Genomic DNA, 6,864 nt, shown 5'->3' with positions numbered 1-6,864 from the left:
TGCATATGCAGAGCACTTTTCCCAAACGTAATGCATTTTTTGTATGTTATTTTGACAAATATATGCATTTTATGAATAACTTGACCCCAGTATATGCATTTTGTACACATTATTTGGCCGGAGAACTGCCTTGCAATATTCAGGAAAGTGTTTTAAGACCGGTTGGATGGCCATCTGTCATGTATTTTCTAGTTGAGATTCCAGCATTGCAGGGGGATGGACTAGATACCTCTTGGGGTCCCTTCTAACTCCACAGTTCTATGATTCTATTAAATTTGCCATCCGAGACTGGATTGGCAATTTTAGGCAGGTCTTTATTTTGTTTAGCTCTTACTTAAAAGCTGCCTTTCCAACCCTCTCCACAGCTCCCTGGGGGAGAATAAATGGCCGTTAAACCAGTTTAAATCTGTAATGTAGACCATGACCCTCAACTGCTGAGGTTCTCCGTGAACATTTCTCGGCCTATTCGCAGTAGTCATGCTCATCTGATATCCTGCTTCCGCTTGTGGCATTCTTCCAGTGGGAATCAGGAGGTGAGGAAGCTACTGTGGCCTTCTAGACTCTACCAGACTCTGTGGACTGTACGTCCCATCAGCCTCAGTCAGCATGGCCAATGTCCATGGATGATAGGATATGTAGTCCGGACAGCATTATCTGGTGGGCCACAAGTTCCCCATCCCTGACTTAGACGAAGCAGCAGGTAAGCCTGAGAAGAGAAAGACAGTGTGATGAGCATGTTGCCATGTCAACAACTTAATACTCTGTGCTTTAATTATTGATTGACTCATGCTCCTCTAGGATATAATGCAAGCATTAACAGCACACCACAAAGGCTTCTGAACAGAATGTCCTGTGTCATCCAAAGGTGTGGCAGGATCTCCAAACAGAAAGAGATCTAAAAGGCGGTGCTTAAGGCAAGTTGGCAATTTGACATGGAGGAGGTCAGAATGTCCCGTCCCTCCAGAAAAATCTGGAACACTTCTTGCTTCCTTTAAAATTGCAGTGGCAGCTTCCCTCGGCAGGACACTCCAATTTTTGCCTCATCCAATTTTATTTATTTAGATAGATAGATAGATAGAGAGAGAGAGAGAGATCATACTCTCATACACATAGAAAGGCAACATACAGTATATAAATGTTACCATCACATAACAGTGCAATATTAAATAAACAGTGGCTGATAGGCAACATGAGTCATCCTCACAGCCCTTGAGATTGACTGAAGCCCATTGGTTTCAATGGACCTACTTGGAGTATGACTAAAATGGCATATCACCCACTGTTTATTTAATATCACCCAGTATAAATAAGATTTTATACATAACTAATAGCTGTTAAAACAGACAGCAGATAAAGAATTTCTTACTTGTTATTTTTGCTTCTGGTTCCCCCCCCCCCCAAAAAAAAAAGACTCGAAATTTTAGTTTAGGCAAAATTTGATAGCAATTCATTCCAGTAAATTGGTTTGCCATTCGGGGAGTATAATTATTATGAGAGAAATTATAAAATACTTTCCTATCAAGTCAATCCTCAATTATTCTAAGACATTGGTAGGCAAGCTAAGGCCCGGGGGCCGGATCCGGCCCAGTTGCCTTCTAAATCCAGCCTACGGACAGTCCGGGAATCAGTGTGTTTTTACATGAGTAGAATGTGTCCTTCTATTTAAAATGCATCTCTGGGTTATTTGTGGGGCATAGAAATTCGTTCTTTTTTTCTTTTCTTTCCAAAATATAGTCAGGTCTGAGGGACAGTGGTCCGGCCCCCTGCTGAAAAAGTTTGCTGACCCCTGTTCTAAGATGTCCAGGTGTAATTCCAGTTTGTAGATGAGTGATGTTGTGTCATAATAACACAAACAATGCTTCTTTTGTGACAGTATTCACTAGTACAGAAAACAATCGCCTCTTGTTTCTTGTCCATGGCAGCCATTTTGTGCTGGCACCTGAGGCCATTTTGTGATGGCACTCACAGCACTTGTATCAAGATACAAGTTCTGGAACCCCATTATTTTATCATTTTTACCAAAGAAAAAGCACCAGGCACAAGAAAAATCACACATCCCAGAATCCCTTGAGGGTCATCTTAGTCAAACCTTTCATTGGTGCAGAGATAGAATAGCTCGCAACAGGCAGCTCTCCAGCCTCCATAGTCGAATTGTTCCTACCATCAAAATGTTTCTCATATCACTCAGCCGAAATCTGCAATCTTGCAACCTTTCAGAACACCCTATGGTTTTGCATTTCAGGACATGGTGTTGCCCTATTTTGAAGAGCAAAAAACAGGACACATTTGCCAACTTCTGCGTTAAACTATGGGTTGCTATGACAACGCTCTCCATGAAAAAGAGGACGTGTCCTGGAAAAAGAGGACATATGACAACCTGGGCTGTGGTTAGTGATATGGGAGCTTCCATGTGACCTTGTTTTGTTGTGTATTCATCCTGATTTGCTTGCAGGGAGATTACACAACGCTGACGAAAGCGTGGCATAAAACTGCACAAATAATGCCAGGGAGTAAGGCTGCAATCTCAACCCTGTTTACTTGGGAGTAAAGCCCATTGAAATCAATTGGGCTTAGTTCTGAGTAAACATGGAATAAGGTTGTAAGTCATTCATTCAGATGAGGTTTAGTAGGATATAATACAGTCATAAAGAAGGACCATAAAGGCAGCTGATCGCCGAAGAATTGATGCTTTTGAATTGTGGTGCTGGAGGAGACTCTTGAGAGTCCCATGGACTGCAAGAAGATCAAACCTATCCATCCTTAAGGAAATCAGCCCTGAGTGCTCACTGGAAGGACAGGTCCTGAAGCTGAGACTCCAATACTTTGGCCACCTCATGAGAAGAGAAGACTCCCTGGAAAAGACCCTGATGTTGGGAAAGATGGAGGGCACAAGGAGAAGGGGACGACAGAGGACGAGATGGTTGGACAGTGTTCTCGAAGCTACCAGCATGAGTTTGACCCAGCTGCGGGAGGCAGTGGAAGACAGAAGTGCCTGGTGTGCTCTGGTCCATGGGGTCACGAAGAGTCGGACACGACTAAACAACTAAACAACAACAACAACAATACAGTCAAACCTTGGTTCCCGAACAGCTCCTTTTTGGAAAGTTTCGGCTCCCGGACGCCAAAAACCCGGAAGTAAATGCTCTGGTTTTCGAACATTTTTTGGAAGCCAAGCATCCGACACGGCTTCCGCTTGAGTGCAGGAAGCTCCTGCAACCGCGGCTCGGTTGTAAAATGTTTCAGAAGCCAAACAGGCTTCCGGAATGGATTACGTTCGACAACCGAGGTTTGACCGTACATGCATGTTACTTCCCACCACCTAAAGATGGCCTGTAAAAACTTTATAGTTATTAATTGTCCTGGCCTGATAGCCGCCTTTCGGCTTAATGAGCCAAATTCTCCCTGGCTCTGCCACCTCTTCACCTTACACACTTAATCTCCCGAGCAAAGCATTGTCAAGAGCTTGCTGAACCCGTCTGACTCTCCTCAAAGCGCTCTCCTCAAAGAGTTCCAAAAGGCTAGCGGAGCATGACTTTTCTGTTCTGGATGGCAGAGCCTCTCCCTAATCGGGCTGAGTGATGCCTTCACCGGGTTCTACTTGCACTCCTTAATCTGTTAAAATACGTCCTAATACCTTCCCTACAGTTAACAGCAACGTGCAATTTTCAATGCTTAAGCTCTTTATTAAAGCAAGGCCCAAAAGGAACGAACATTAGAATTGGGGGGGGGGGGGTGTATAATTTGAGAAGTTCTGAAAACAGGCTGCTATGACCGATGTTTGTTCAGCTTTAGAAAAAAATACAACTAAAAGGTTAAGGCTATTATTTCAGGCAAAGCACAGCCATCATTGTGGCTCATTATTTGTATTTTATTATCAGGGTTGTCAACCATGCGCCCAAGGGCACCGGTGTGCCTATCATTGCCTCTTGTGGCACCTACGACAAGGTCTCAGCAAATATTCCCTCAAAAAATGCATGATGCTTGAGAGGCTGATCTTTCTGCTCAGTTCCTGTTCCTGTTGTCTTAGCCTCTTTTACACTGAACACTCCCGAGTTTCATTGGATGCCAGGATTGGACATCACCATGTCAGTGACTAATATAAGTCACTTTTCCTCACTATGTGGGGGTCACACCCACAACATCTAGAGCAGGCATAGGTAAACTCAGCCCACCAGCTGTTTTGGGACTACAACTCCCATCATCCTTAGCTAACAGGACCAGTGGTCAGGGATGATGGGAATTGTAGTCCCAAAACAGCTAGAGGACCGAGTTTGCCTATGCCTGATCTAGAGGAACACAGGTCCCCCACCCTTGGGGGTAGTCATGTTGTTGTTGTTGTTGTTGTTGTTGTTGTTGTTGTTGTTGTTGTTGTTCCTCTTCTTCTTCTTCTTCTTCTTCTTCTTCTTCTTCTTCTTCTTCTTCTTCTCCTCCTCCTACTCCTCCTCCTCCTCCTCCTCCTTCTTCTTCTTCTCCTTCTCCTTCTCATCTGCCCAAATATTCAGAAAGGGACGATATGTCAGAACCAGTGCTTTTTTTCTAAAAAAAATGTTTAGGGGTACAGTGGTACCTCAGGTTAAGTACTTAATTCGTTCCAGAGGTCCATCCTTAACCTGAAACTGTTCTTAACCGGAAGCACCACTTTAGCTAACGGGGCCGCCTGCTGCTGCTGCGCCACCGGAGCACGATTTCTGTTCTCATCCTGAAGCAAAGTTCTTAACCTGAAGCACTATTTCTGGGTTAGCGGAGTCTGTAAACTGAAGCGTATGTAACCCGAGGTACCACTGTATTCTCATTTTGACTCAAGAAAATCACCGGGAAAGGAAATGAAGCTGCCATCGGAGGTGGTAACAACGAAATTAACCAATGACTGTGCTAGATTCCAACTCCTACTTCACACATTAAACGCTCACTTTTGTCTGAGACTCAGGAAACACTGTGACAGGAAATGAGGTCACTATTGGGGGTAGCAACGGAACTGACGATTCACCATGCTATTTTTTTTTTTTAATTAGTTTCTTCTCCCATTAGATTCACAAAATGTTTAGGGGTATGCGTACCCCTGCGTGTGATCTTTGCCGTCTTATTTTGCTGTTTCTTCAGCTTGTAAACTTCCTTGCGTAGAGCAATTTAGAAAGTAGACAAACTAAAAGTGGAATGAAACTCGACATGGAGCAAAGCACCACTCATTTGCACAAAGCCCCAATTCTTCAAAACAAAGTTCAGAATTCTCCATCAAACATTGCTCCAATGACAATTTTTATTGAGATGTGGCCCTGTGGGTTCATAAAATCCTCTCTGGAGGATTTTTTTAAAAAGAGAGATACAAATTTAACAGATTAGCTTTTACCAATAGACACCTGTTTAAAAGTCCCAAGTGTGGGGCTTGAGTTAGTTGCTTTCCACCCCCTCCTTCCCCTCTCCAGAAGGGACTATGATGCCAAGAGGTCACAGGTGAAACTAGTCTGAGGTTGACTGACCTATTCCCACACCTGCCCTGGGGAAGTGACAAGTGAGCAGGTGACTATCAGTGTCTCACTCCCCATTGAGGAGGCACCAAACAGAAGTATTATAAACTCAGGGAACTACATGGCTGCCCTCCCACAAGTATGCAAGGAGCCAAGTGTATCCTTAGAGCATTTGAAAGGAGCTATCGTCCACCATATGTTCCCAATGGCCTGCCCAGGAAAAGACCTTGTGAGTACTTTTTGACTCAGCTTATTCAAGCTGCAGGACTAAAAGATTGCCTATATGCCTGTTTTTGCAGCATTCAGGAGGGCGTACGTCTGCACGCCTCATTGGCAAAAATGTTAAAGCCTTTCGCTTTTCCACCAAACGGGAGAGAGAGGAGCCACTAATGGCTGTGAAAACTCTTTCCTCTTATCTTATCACCTTGTCTTAACTTTTTACTTCTCCCTCCTTCAGACATATTGTAATAAGCGGGAGTCTTTTTTGCTTCAGATTTAGATTCTGGAGAACTCTGGGTGACATATTATTCTTTTTAAAAGTTTGGTTTTTGCGGGGAGGGAGATGAGCAAGGATATTTAGGGGTGAAATGGAGACCAAAGTTCAAAGCTCTTGCCTCTGTTCTGTTCGAGACTTGGCTGAAAATGAGCACTGTATTTTAGGAGCACTGTATTTGTTGTGACCACTTCCATGATACCTTACAGTAACTATAACAATTTCATGGTATGTTACAATGGCTACGCTGACCCTTGTCTGTATCCTGCTCGGTTAGGTTACTAGGAATGAGTGAAAGGGCCTTTCTGAGTGTAACTCTCTTTCACAGAAAGTTCATTGGCTTTCTCTCTCTTTAACTTCCTCCACCAGGTGAACACAGTTTTATGTTGTATCCAACCAACTCCTACTCAGAGTAGACCCATTGAAATAAGTGAACCCATGTTATTCATGCTCCTTAACTTCAATGGGCCTACTCTGATTAGGATTTACAATGGATACAACTGTTGCCCAGGTGAGCTTACTCATTTTAATTATTTGCTATGATGCTTCTGGTTTTTTGGCTTCTTATATTTGTAATTGTAATTGTATTTTTGAATGTTGTTAGCTTCCTTGAGCACTGCTTTAGTAAAACAGGATAAAACTAAATAAATCAATGTTGCCAATGCAGATCAAACAGTTATATGATGATGATGATACAAAAGAATTTGTGTATTGACATGCTGGCCTAGCAGATAGAGACATCATGGTTATATTTAAATGAACTTTAGCGTGTGGAGTTAATGAGTTGAACACAGAGAGAGGTTTTTCTGAGGAATACTTGCAGGTGGCCCTGAACATGGAGGGCAATTGCCCTCCTGAAATTGTGGGTCAGCAATGGCACCTTCTCTTTGGAACAGTGATGTTGCT

At 43.3% G+C, this 6,864-nt stretch overlaps 1 long non-coding RNA gene across 1 annotated transcript; it reads right to left on the bottom strand.

The window, feature by feature from the left end:
- Positions 1-395: 395 nt before the first annotated feature.
- Positions 396-2,110, bottom strand: LOC307203075. Its single transcript, XR_013833125.1, has 2 exons — positions 1,881-2,110; positions 396-706 (listed from the first exon to the last, which is right to left on the bottom strand). It is a non-coding gene; the product is annotated as an uncharacterized lncRNA (long non-coding RNA).
- Positions 2,111-6,864: the final 4,754 nt, after the last annotated feature.

The sequence above is a fragment of the Podarcis cretensis genome, assembly GCF_951804945.1.
Source record: "Podarcis cretensis genome assembly, chromosome: 14".
NCBI classification, from domain to species: Eukaryota; Metazoa; Chordata; class Lepidosauria; order Squamata; family Lacertidae; genus Podarcis; species Podarcis cretensis.
Note: the sequence above shows the minus strand (reverse complement) of the source record. Positions and strands in the feature narration are given on the sequence as shown.